This window comes from Taudactylus pleione, unplaced genomic scaffold, assembly GCF_031769625.1.
Source record: "Taudactylus pleione unplaced genomic scaffold, aTauple2 ptg000134l, whole genome shotgun sequence".
Classification (NCBI taxonomy): Eukaryota; Metazoa; Chordata; class Amphibia; order Anura; family Myobatrachidae; genus Taudactylus; species Taudactylus pleione.
Genome location: NW_028284536.1, coordinates 5,625,513 through 5,638,616, shown reverse-complemented (window position 1 = coordinate 5,638,616; position 13,104 = coordinate 5,625,513). Strand labels below are relative to the sequence as shown.

Genomic DNA, 13,104 nt, shown 5'->3' with positions numbered 1-13,104 from the left:
TGCAACCTAGCAGCATTTTTAAGTGGAAGCCTGTGTTATGTTAAAACCAGGTGTTATCTTATCAGTACAAAGGTAAGGAATTAAGAAAAACTTTTTGAAGTGTGAAGATTTTTCTTACAAAATCATTGTCTTATTGCATCACCAAAGTGTAAGCTGGAAAGATGATTTTGATAAATTACTTGTTAGATCACCTGATTTGCTCTTCTGGAGTCAATGTAGTTTGTTTTTCTCAATAACCATAGAAGTAATAGGGTAAATTAAAGACATTATGTGGATTTTTTGCTACAGCACTTCTGTCAAAATACGATTAAAATGAGTTAAGATGAAAATGGATTTTCTACTATAAGCAAAGACCAAAAAAGTCAAAATAGCAATCCCAATTTTAGATTTGATAAATGAAAATAGCACATAGCAGAGGATGGTTTCGATCCATCGACCTCTGGGTTATGGGCCCAGCACACTTCCGCTGCTCCACTCTGCTGCTCATGGAAGTGCTTAGAACTCAAGAAGGGTTGATTCATGACAAGAACATGGCAATGTGTTCCTTTTAATTAACGAAAAATCCTAAAATAACTGTCCAGATTAGAGACTTTATAAACTTTGGCAAGGAAACTTTCCAGATCAATGTTTCTTAGCTGTTGTTTGTTTATGTCTCATATAGGGTTTCTGTGGCGCAATTGGTTAGCACATTCGGCTGTTAACTGGAATGTTGGTGGTTCAATCCCACCCAGGGACGAGAATCTTCTTTTAATCAAGTTTTGGGGATTTTTAGGTAGAGAAGTCAACATGTCAAACTACCTATTTTAAGGAAGGGTTCAAGACTTTCTCTGAAACAATTATCTCTAAAGTGAGTTTAATTTGATTTAAGCCAATTTATTCAACATTTAGAAAATACCTGAAGGTTAATGCTGTTTCAGGTGATATCTAATCAGCACAATGCAGCCTAGCAGCATTTTTAAGTGGAAGCCTGTGTTATGTTAAAACCAGGTGTTATCTTATCAGTACAAAGGTAAGGAATTATGAAAAACTTGTTGAAGTGTGAAGATTTTTCTTACAAAATCATTGTCTTATTGAATCACCAAAGTGTAAGCTGGAAAGATGATTTTGATAAATTACTTGTTAGAACACCTGATTTGCTCTTCTGGAGTCAATGTAGTTTGTTTTTCTCAATAACCATAGAAGTAATAGGGTAAAGTAAAGACATTATGTGGATTTTTTGCTACAGCACTTCTGTCAAAATACGATAAAAATGAGTTAAGATGATAATGGATTTTCTAATATAAGCAAAGACCACAAAGTCAAAATAGAAATCCCAATTTTAGATTTGAAAAATGAAAATAGCACAAAGCAGAGGATGGTTTCGATCCATTGACCTCTGTGTTATGGGCCCAGCACGCTTCCGCTGCGCCACTCTGCTGCTCATGGAAGTGCTTAGAACTCAAGAAGGGTTGATTCATCACAAGAACATGGCAATGTGTTCCTTTTAATTAACGAAAAATCCTAAAATAACTGTCCAGATTAGAGACTTTATAAACTTTGGCAAGGAAACTTTCCAGATCAATGTTTCTTAGCTGTTGTTTGTTTATGTCTCATATAGGGTCTCTGTGGCGCAATTGGTTAGCACGTTTGGCTATTAATTGGAATATTGGTGGTTCAATCCCACCCAGGGATGAGAATCTTCTATTAGTCAAATTTTGGGGAATTTTAGGTAGAGAAGTCAACATGTCAAACTACCTATTTTATGTTAGGGTTCAAGACTTTCTCTGAAACAATTATCTCTAAAGTGAGTTTAATTTGATTTAAGCCAATTTATTCAACATTTAGAAAATACCTGAAGGTTAATGTTGTTCCTGGTTATATCTAATCAGCAGAATGCAACCTAGAAGCATTTTTAAGTGGAAGCCTGTGTTATGTTAAAACCAGGTGTTATCTTATCAGTGCAAAGGTAAGGAATTAAGAAAAACTTTTTGAAGTGTGAAGATTTTTCTTACAAAATCATTGTCTTATTGCATCACCAAAGTGTAAGCTGGAAAGATGATTTTGATAAATTACTTGTTAGAACACCTGATTTGCTCTTCTGGAGTCAATGTTTTTTGTTTTTCTCAATAACCATAGAAGTAATAGGGTAAAGTAAAGACATTATGTGGATTTTTTGCTACAGCACTTCTGTCAAAATACGATTAAAATGAGTTAAGATGATAATGGATTTTCTACTATAAGCAAAGACCAAAAAAGTCAAAATAGCAATCCCAATTTTAGAATTGATAAATGAAAATAGCACATAGCAGAGGATGGTTTCGATCCATCGACCTCTGGGTTATGGGCCTAGCACGCTTCCGCTGCACCACTCTGCTGCTTATGGAAGTGCTTAGAACTCAAGAAGGGTTGATTCATCACAAGAACATGGCAATGTGTTCCTTTTAATTAACGAAAAATCCTAAAATAACTGTCCAGATTAGAGACTTTATAAACTTTGGCAAGGAAACTTTCCAGATCAATGTTTCTTAGCTGTTGTTTGTTTATGTCTCATATAGGGTCTCTGTGGCGCAATTGGTTAGCGCGTTCGGCTGTTAACTGGAATGTTGGTGGTTCAATCCCACCCAGGGACGAGAATATTCTATTAGTCAAATTTTGGGGAATTTTAGGTAGAGAAGTCAACATGTCAAACTACCTATTTTATGTTAGGGTTCAAGACTTTCTCTGAAACAATTATCTCTAAAGTGAGTTTAATTTGATTTAAGCCAATTTATTCAACATTTAGAAAATACCTGAAGGTAAATGTTGTTCCTGGTTATATCTAATCAGCAGAATGCAACCTAGCAGCATTTTTAAGTGGAAGCCTGTGTTATGTTATAACCAGGTGTTATCTTATCAGTACAAAGGTAAGGAATTAAGAAAAACTTTTTGAAGTTTGAAGATTTTTCTTTCAAAATCATTGTCTTTTTGCATCACCAAAGTGTAAGCTGGAAAGATGATTTTGATAAATTACTTGTTAGAACACCTGATTTGCTCTTCTGGAGTCTATGTAGTTTGTTTTTCTCAATAACCATAGAAGTAATAGGGTAAAGTAAAGACATTATGTGGATTTTTTGCTACAGCACTTCTGTCAAAATACGAATTAAATGAGTTAAGATGATAATGGATTTTCTACTATAAGCAAAGACCAAAAAAGTCAAAATAGCAATCCCAATTTTAGATTTGATAAATGAAAATAGCACATAGCAGAGGATGGTTTCGATCCAACGACCTCTGGGTTATGGGCCCAGCACGCTTCCGCTGCGCCACTCTGCTGCTCATGGAAGTGCTTAGAACTCAAGAAGGGTTGATTCATCACAAGAACATGGCAATGTGTTCCTTTTAATTAGCGAAAAATCCTAAAATAACTGTCCAGATTATAGACTTTATAAACTTTGGCAAGGAAACTTTCCAGATCAATCTTTCTTAGCAGTTGTTTGTTTAAGTCTCACATAGGGTCTCTGTGGCGCAATTGGTTAGCGTGTTTGGCTGTTAACCGGAAGGTTGGTGGTTCAATCCCCCCCAGGGACGAGAATCTTCTATTTATTCAAATTTTGGGGAATTTTATTTAGAGAAGTCAACATGTAAAACTACCTATTTTATGTTAGGGTTCAAGACTTTCTCTGAAACAATTATCTCTAAAGTGAGTATAATTTGATTTAAACCAATTTATTCAACATTTAGAAAATACCTGAAGGTAAATGTTGTTCCTGGTTATATCTAATCAGCAGAATGCAACCTAGCAGCATTTTTAAGTGGAAGCCTGTGTTATGTTATAACCAGGTGTTATCTTATCAGTACAAAGGTAAGGAATTAAGAACAACTTTTTGAAGTGTGAAGATTTTTCTTACAAAATCATTGTCTTATTGCATCACCAAAGTGTAAGCTGGAAAGATGATTTTGATAAATTACTTGTTAGAACACCTGATTTGCTCTTCTGGAGTCAATGTAGTTTGTTTTTCTCAATAACCATAGAAGTAATAGGGTAAAGTAAAGACATTATGTGGATTTTTTGCTACAGCACTTCTGTCAAAATACGATTTAAATGAGTTAAGATGATAATGGATTTTCTACTATAAGCAAAGACCAAAAAAGTCAAAATAGCAATCCCAATTTTAGATTTGATAAATGAAAATAGCACATAGCAGAGGATGGTTTCGATCCAACGACCTCTGGGTTATGGGCCCAGCACGCTTCCGCTGTGCCACTCTGCTGCTCAAGGAAGTGCTTAGAACTCAAGAAGGGTTGATTCATGACAAGAACATGGCAATGTGTTCCTATTAATTAACGAAAAATCCTAAAATAACTGTCCAGATTAGAGACTTTATAAACTTTGGCAAGGAAACTTTCCAGATCAATGTTTCTTAGCTGCTGTTTGTTTATGTCTCATATAGGGTCTCTGTGGCGCAATTGGTTAGCACGTTTGGCTATTAATTGGAATATTGGTGGTTCAATCCCACCCAGGGACGAGAATCTTCTTTTAATCAAGTTTTGGGGATTTTTAGGTAGAGAAGTTAACATGTCAAACTACCTATTTTATAGTATGGTTCAAGACTTTCTCTGAAACAATTATCTCTAAAGTGAGTTTAATTTGATTTAAGCCAATTTATTCAACATTTAGAAAATACCTGAAGGTTAATGTTGTTCCTGGTGATATCTAATCAGCAGAATGCAACCTAGCAGCATTTTTAAGTGGAAGCCTGTGTTATGTTAAAACCAGGTGTTATCTTATCAGTACAAAGGTAAGGAATTAAGAAAAACTTTTTGAAGTGTGAAGATTTTTCTTACAAAATCATTGTCTTATTGCATCACCAAAGTGTAAGCTGGAAAGATGATTTTGATAAATTACTTGTTAGATCACCTGATTTGCTCTTCTGGAGTCAATGTAGTTTGTTTTTCTCAATAACCATAGAAGTAATAGGGTAAATTAAAGACATTATGTGGATTTTTTGCTACAGCACTTCTGTCAAAATACGATTAAAATGAGTTAAGATGAAAATGGATTTTCTACTATAAGCAAAGACCAAAAAAGTCAAAATAGCAATCCCAATTTTAGATTTGATAAATGAAAATAGCACATAGCAGAGGATGGTTTCGATCCATCGACCTCTGGGTTATGGGCCCAGCACACTTCCGCTGCTCCACTCTGCTGCTCATGGAAGTGCTTAGAACTCAAGAAGGGTTGATTCATGACAAGAACATGGCAATGTGTTCCTTTTAATTAACGAAAAATCCTAAAATAACTGTCCAGATTAGAGACTTTATAAACTTTGGCAAGGAAACTTTCCAGATCAATGTTTCTTAGCTGTTGTTTGTTTATGTCTCATATAGGGTTTCTGTGGCGCAATTGGTTAGCACATTCGGCTGTTAACTGGAATGTTGGTGGTTCAATCCCACCCAGGGACGAGAATCTTCTTTTAATCAAGTTTTGGGGATTTTTAGGTAGAGAAGTCAACATGTCAAACTACCTATTTTATGTTAGGGTTCAAGACTTTCTCTGAAACAATTATCTCTAAAGTGAGTTTAATTTGATTTAAGCCAATTTATTCAACATTTAGAAAATACCTGAAGGTAAATGTTGTTCCTGGTTATATCTAATCAGCAGAATGCAACCTAGCAGCATTTTTAAGTGGAAGCCTGTGTTATGTTATAACCAGGTGTTATCTTATCAGTACAAAGGTAAGGAATTAAGAAAAACTTTTTGAAGTTTGAAGATTTTTCTTTCAAAATCATTGTCTTTTTGCATCACCAAAGTGTAAGCTGGAAAGATGATTTTGATAAATTACTTGTTAGAACACCTGATTTGCTCTTCTGGAGTCTATGTAGTTTGTTTTTCTCAATAACCATAGAAGTAATAGGGTAAAGTAAAGACATTATGTGGATTTTTTGCTACAGCACTTCTGTCAAAATACGAATTAAATGAGTTAAGATGATAATGGATTTTCTACTATAAGCAAAGACCAAAAAAGTCAAAATAGCAATCCCAATTTTAGATTTGATAAATGAAAATAGCACATAGCAGAGGATGGTTTCGATCCAACGACCTCTGGGTTATGGGCCCAGCACGCTTCCGCTGCGCCACTCTGCTGCTCATGGAAGTGCTTAGAACTCAAGAAGGGTTGATTCATCACAAGAACATGGCAATGTGTTCCTTTTAATTAGCGAAAAATCCTAAAATAACTGTCCAGATTATAGACTTTATAAACTTTGGCAAGGAAACTTTCCAGATCAATCTTTCTTAGCAGTTGTTTGTTTAAGTCTCACATAGGGTCTCTGTGGCGCAATTGGTTAGCGTGTTTGGCTGTTAACCGGAAGGTTGGTGGTTCAATCCCCCCCAGGGACGAGAATCTTCTATTTATTCAAATTTTGGGGAATTTTAGGTAGAGAAGTCAACATGTAAAACTACCTATTTTATGTTAGGGTTCAAGACTTTCTCTGAAACAATTATCTCTAAAGTGAGTATAATTTGATTTAAACCAATTTATTCAACATTTAGAAAATACCTGAAGGTAAATGTTGTTCCTGGTTATATCTAATCAGCAGAATGCAACCTAGCAGCATTTTTAAGTGGAAGCCTGTGTTATGTTATAACCAGGTGTTATCTTATCAGTACAAAGGTAAGGAATTAAGAACAACTTTTTGAAGTGTGAAGATTTTTCTTACAAAATCATTGTCTTATTGCATCACCAAAGTGTAAGCTGGAAAGATGATTTTGATAAATTACTTGTTAGAACACCTGATTTGCTCTTCTGGAGTCAATGTAGTTTGTTTTTCTCAATAACCATAGAAGTAATAGGGTAAAGTAAAGACATTATGTGGATTTTTTGCTACAGCACTTCTGTCAAAATACGATTTAAATGAGTTAAGATGATAATGGATTTTCTACTATAAGCAAAGACCAAAAAAGTCAAAATAGCAATCCCAATTTTAGATTTGATAAATGAAAATAGCACATAGCAGAGGATGGTTTCGATCCAACGACCTCTGGGTTATGGGCCCAGCACGCTTCCGCTGTGCCACTCTGCTGCTCAAGGAAGTGCTTAGAACTCAAGAAGGGTTGATTCATGACAAGAACATGGCAATGTGTTCCTTTTAATTAACGAAATATCCTAAAATAACTGTCCAGATTAGAGACTTTATAAACTTTGGCAAGGAAACTTTCCAGATCAATGTTTCTTAGCTGCTGTTTGTTTATGTCTCATATAGGGTCTCTGTGGCGCAATTGGTTAGCACGTTTGGCTATTAATTGGAATATTGGTGGTTCAATCCCACCCAGGGACGAGAATCTTCTTTTAATCAAGTTTTGGGGATTTTTAGGTAGAGAAGTCAACATGTCAAACTACCTATTTTATAGTATGGTTCAAGACTTTCTCTGAAACAATTATCTCTAAAGTGAGTTTAATTTGATTTAAGCCAATTTATTCAACATTTAGAAAATACCTGAAGGTTAATGTTGTTCCTGGTGATATCTAATCAGCAGAATGCAACCTAGCAGCATTTTTAAGTGGAAGCCTGTGTTATGTTAAAACCAGGTGTTATCTTATCAGTACAAAGGTAAGGAATTAAGAAAAACTTTTTGAAGTGTGAAGATTTTTCTTACAAAATCATTGTCTTATTGCATCACCAAAGTGTAAGCTGGAAAGATGATTTTGATAAATTACTTGTTAGATCACCTGATTTGCTCTTCTGGAGTCAATGTAGTTTGTTTTTCTCAATAACCATAGAAGTAATAGGGTAAATTAAAGACATTATGTGGATTTTTTGCTACAGCACTTCTGTCAAAATACGATTAAAATGAGTTAAGATGAAAATGGATTTTCTACTATAAGCAAAGACCAAAAAAGTCAAAATAGCAATCCCAATTTTAGATTTGATAAATGAAAATAGCACATAGCAGAGGATGGTTTCGATCCATCGACCTCTGGGTTATGGGCCCAGCACACTTCCGCTGCTCCACTCTGCTGCTCATGGAAGTGCTTAGAACTCAAGAAGGGTTGATTCATGACAAGAACATGGCAATGTGTTCCTTTTAATTAACGAAAAATCCTAAAATAACTGTCCAGATTAGAGACTTTATAAACTTTGGCAAGGAAACTTTCCAGATCAATGTTTCTTAGCTGTTGTTTGTTTATGTCTCATATAGGGTTTCTGTGGCGCAATTGGTTAGCACATTCGGCTGTTAACTGGAATGTTGGTGGTTCAATCCCACCCAGGGACGAGAATCTTCTTTTAATCAAGTTTTGGGGATTTTTAGGTAGAGAAGTCAACATGTCAAACTACCTATTTTAAGGAAGGGTTCAAGACTTTCTCTGAAACAATTATCTCTAAAGTGAGTTTAATTTGATTTAAGCCAATTTATTCAACATTTAGAAAATACCTGAAGGTAAATGTTGTTTCAGGTTATATCTAATCAGCACAATGCAGCCTAGCAGCATTTTTAAGTGGAAGCCTGTGTTATGTTAAAACCAGGTGTTTTCTTATCAGTACAAAGGTAAGGAATTACGAAAAACTTGTTGAAGTGTGAAGATTTTTCTTACAAAATCATTGTCTTATTGAATCACCAAAGTGTAAGCTGGAAAGATGATTTTGATAAATTACTTGTTAGAACACCTGATTTTGCTCTTCTGGAGTCAATGTAGTTTGTTTTTCTCAATAACCATAGAAGTAATAGGGTAAAGTAAAGACATTATGTGGATTTTTTGCTACAGCACTTCTGTCAAAATACGATTAAAATGAGTTAAGATGATAATGTATTTTCTACTATAAGCAAAGACCACAAAGTCAAAATAGAAATCCCAATTTTAGATTTGAAAAATGAAAATAGCACAAAGCAGAGGATGGTTTCGATCCATTGACCTCTGTGTTATGGGCCCAGCACGCTTCCGCTGCGCCACTCTGCTGCTCATGGAAGTGCTTAGAACTCAAGAAGGGTTGATTCATCACAAGAACATGGCAATGTGTTCCTTTTAATTAACGAAAAATCAAAAAATAACTGTCCAGATTAGAGACTTTATAAACTTTGGCAAGGAAACTTTCCAGATCAATGTTTCTTAGCTGTTGTTTGTTTATGTCTCATATAGGGTCTCTGTGGCGCAATTGGTTAGCATGTTTGGCTATTAATTGGAATATTGGTGGTTCAATCCCACCCAGGGACGAGAATCTTCTATTAGTCAAATTTTGGGGAATTTTAGGTAGAGAAGTCAACATGTCAAACTACCTATTTTATGTTAGGGTTCAAGACTTTCTCTGAAACAATTATCTCTAAAGTGAATTTAATTTGATTTAAGCCAATTTATTCAACATTTAGAAAATACCTGAAGGTTAATGTTGTTCCTGGTTATATCTAATCAGCAGAATGCAACCTAGCAGCATTTTTAAGTGGAAGCCTGTGTTATGTTAAAACCAGGTGTTATCTTATCAGTGCAAAGGTAAGGAATTAAGAAAAACTTTTTGAAGTGTGAAGATTTTTCTTACAAAATCATTGTCTTATTGCATCACCAAAGTGTAAGCTGGAAAGATGATTTTGATAAATTACTTGTTAGATCACCTGATTTGCTCTTCTGGAGTCAATGTAGTTTGTTTTTCTCAATAACCATAGAAGTAATAGGGTAAAGTAAAGACATTATGTGGATTTTTTGCTACAGCACTTCTGTCAAAATACGATTAAAATGAGTTAAGATGATAATAGATTTTCTACTATAAGCAAAGACCAAAAAAGTCAAAATAGCAATCCCAATTTTAGATGTGATAAATGAAAATAGCACATAGCAGAGGATGGTTTCGATCCATCGACCTCTGGGTTATGGGCCTAGCACGCTTCCGCTGCACCACTCTGCTGCTTATGGAAGTGCTTAGAACTCAAGAAGGGTTGATTCATCACAAGAACATGGCAATGTGTTCCTTTTAATTAACGAAAAATCCTAAAATAACTGTCCAAATTAGAGACTTTATAAACTTTGGCAAGTAAACTTTCCAGATCAATGTTTCTTAGCTGTTGCTTGTTTATGTCTCATATAGGGTCTCTGTGGCGCAATTGGTTAGCGCGTTCGGCTGTTAACTGGAATGTTGGTGGTTCAATCCCACCCAGGGACGAGAATATTCTATTAGTCAAATTTTGGGGAATTTTAGGTAGAGAAGTCAACATGTCAAACTACCTATTTTATGTTAGGGTTCAAGACTTTCTCTGAAACAATTATCTCTAAAGTGAGTTTAATTTGATTTAAGCCAATTTATTCAACATTTAGAAAATACCTGAAGGTAAATGTTGTTCCTGGTTTTATCTAATCAGCAGAATGCAACCTAGCAGCATTTTTAAGTGGAAGCCTGTGTTATGTTATAAACAGGTGTTATCTTATCAGTACAAAGGTAAGGAATTAAGAAAAACTTTTTGAAGTGTGAAGATTTTTCTTACAAAATCATTGTCTTATTGCATCACCAAAGTGTAAGCTGGAAAGATGATTTTGATAAATTACTTGATAGTCCACCTGATTTGCTCTTCTGGAGTCAATGTAGTTTGTTTTTCTCAATAACCATAGAAGTAATAGGGTAAAGTAAAGACATTATGTGGATTTTTTGCTACAGCACTTCTGTCAAAATACGAATTAAATGAGTTAAGATGATAATGGATTTTCTACTATAAGCAAAGACCAAAAAAGTCAAAATAGCAATCCCAATTTTAGATTTGATAAATGAAAATAGCACATAGCAGAGGATGGTTTCGATCCAACGACCTCTGGGTTATGGGCCCAGCACACTTCCGCTGCGCCATTCTGCTGCTCATGGAAGTGCTTAGAACTCAAGAAGGGTTGATTCATCACAAGAACATGGCAATGTGTTCCTTTTAATTAGCGAAAAATCCTAAAATAACTGTCCAGATTAGAGACTTTATAAACTTTGGCAAGGAAACTTTCCAGATCAATGTTTCTTAGCTGTTGTTAGTTTATGTCTCACATAGGGTCTCTGTGGCGCAATTGGTTAGCGCGTTCGGCTGTTAACCGTAAGGTTGGTGGTTCAATCCCACCCAGGGACGAGAATCTTCTATTAGTCAAATTTTGGGGAATTTTAGGTAGAGAAGTCAACATGTCTAACTACCTATTTTATGGTAGGGTTCAAGACTTTCTCTGAAACAATTAACTCTAAAGTGAGTTTAATTTGATTTAAGCCAATTTATTCAACAATTAGAAAATACCTGAAGGTTAATGTTGTTCCTGGTGATATCTAATCAGCAGAATGCAACCTAGCAGCATTTTTAAGTGAAAGCTTGTGTTATGTTATAACCAGGTGTTATCTTATCAGTACAAAGGTAAGGAATTAAGAAAAACTTTTTGAAGTTTGAAGATTTTTCTTTCAAAATCATTGTCTTTTTGCATCACCAATGTGTAAGTTGGAAAGATGATTTTGATAAATTACTTGTTAGAACACCTGATTTGCTCTTCTGGATTCAATGTAGTTTGTTTTTCTCAATAACCATAGAAGTAATAGGGTAAAGTAAAGACATTATGTGGATTTTTTGCTACAGCACTTCTGTCAAAATACGAATTAAATGAGTTAAGATGATAATGGATTTTCTACTATAAGCAAAGACCAAAAAAGTCAAAATAGCAATCCCAATTTTAGATTTGATAAATGAAAATAGCACATAGCAGAGGATGGTTTCGATCCAACGACCTCTGGGTTATGGGCCCAGCACGCTTCCGCTGCCCCACTCTGCTGCTCATGGAAGTGCTTAGAACTCAAGAAGGGTTGATTCATCACAAGAACATGGCAATGTGTTCCTTTTAATTAGCGAAAAATCCTAAAATAACTGTCCAGATTAGAGACTTTATAAACTTTGGCAAGGAAACTTTCCAGATCAATCTTTCTTAGCAGTTGTTTGATTAAGTCTCACATAGGGTCTCTGTGGCGCAATTGGTTAGCGTATTTGGCTGTTAACCGGAAGGTTGGTGGTTCAATCCCCCCCAGGGACGAGAATCTTCTATTAGTCAAATTTTGGGGAATTTTAGGTAGAGAAGTCAACATGTCAAACTACCTATTTTATGTTAGGGTTCAAGACTTTCTCTGAAACAATTATCTCTAAAGTGAGTATAATTTGATTTAAACCAATTTATTCAACATTTAGAAAATACCTGAAGGTAAATGTTGTTCCTGGTTATATCTAATCAGCAGAATGCAACCTAGCAGCATTTTTAAGTGGAAGCCTGTGTTATGTTATAACCAGGTGTTATCTTATCAGTACAAAGGTAAGGAATTAAGAACAACTTTTTGAAGTGTGAAGATTTTTCTTACAAAATCATTGTCTTATTGCATCACCAAAGTGTAAGCTGGAAAGATGATTTTGATAAATTACTTGTTAGAACACCTGATTTGCTCTTCTGGAGTCAATGTAGTTTGTTTTTCTCAATAACCATAGAAGTAATAGGGTAAAGTAAAGACATTATGTGGATTTTTTGCTACAGCACTTCTGTCAAAATACGATTTAAATGAGTTAAGATGATAATGGATTTTCTACTATAAGCAAAGACCAAAAAAGTCAAAATAGCAATCCCAATTTTAGATTTGATAAATGAAAATAGCACATAGCAGAGGATGGTTTCGATCCAACGACCTCTGGGTTATGGGCCCAGCACGCTTCCGCTGCGCCACTCTGCTGCTCAAGGAAGTGCTTAGAACTCAAGAAGGGTTGATTCATGACAAGAACATGGCAATGTGTTCCTTTTAATTAACGAAAAATCCTAAAATAACTGTCCAGATTAGAGACTTTATAAACTTTGGCAAGGAAACTTTCCAGATCAATGTTTCTTAGCTGCTGTTTGTTTATGTCTCACATAGGGTCTCTGTGGCGCAATTGGTTAGCGCGTTCGGCTGTTAACCGTAAGGTTGGTGGTTCAATCCCACCCAGGGACGAGAATCTTCTATTAGTCAAATTTTGGGGAATTTTAGGTAGAGAAGTCAACATGTCTAACTACCTATTTTATAGTATGGTTCAAGACTTTCTCTGAAACAATTATCTCTAAAGTGAGTTTAATTTGATTTAAGCCAATTTATTCAACATTTAGAAAATACCTGAAGGTTAATGTTGTTCCTGGTGAT

General features: G+C 35.1%; 2 non-coding genes across 2 annotated transcripts; both read left to right on the top strand.

The window, feature by feature from the left end:
* Positions 1 to 10,970: 10,970 nt before the first annotated feature.
* On the top strand, positions 10,971 to 11,044 carry TRNAN-GUU (transfer RNA asparagine (anticodon GUU)). The gene has a single exon. It is a non-coding gene; the product is annotated as a tRNA-Asn (tRNA).
* A 1,800-nt stretch (positions 11,045 to 12,844) lies between these two features.
* On the top strand, positions 12,845 to 12,918 carry TRNAN-GUU (transfer RNA asparagine (anticodon GUU)). The gene has a single exon. It is a non-coding gene; the product is annotated as a tRNA-Asn (tRNA).
* Positions 12,919 to 13,104: the final 186 nt, after the last annotated feature.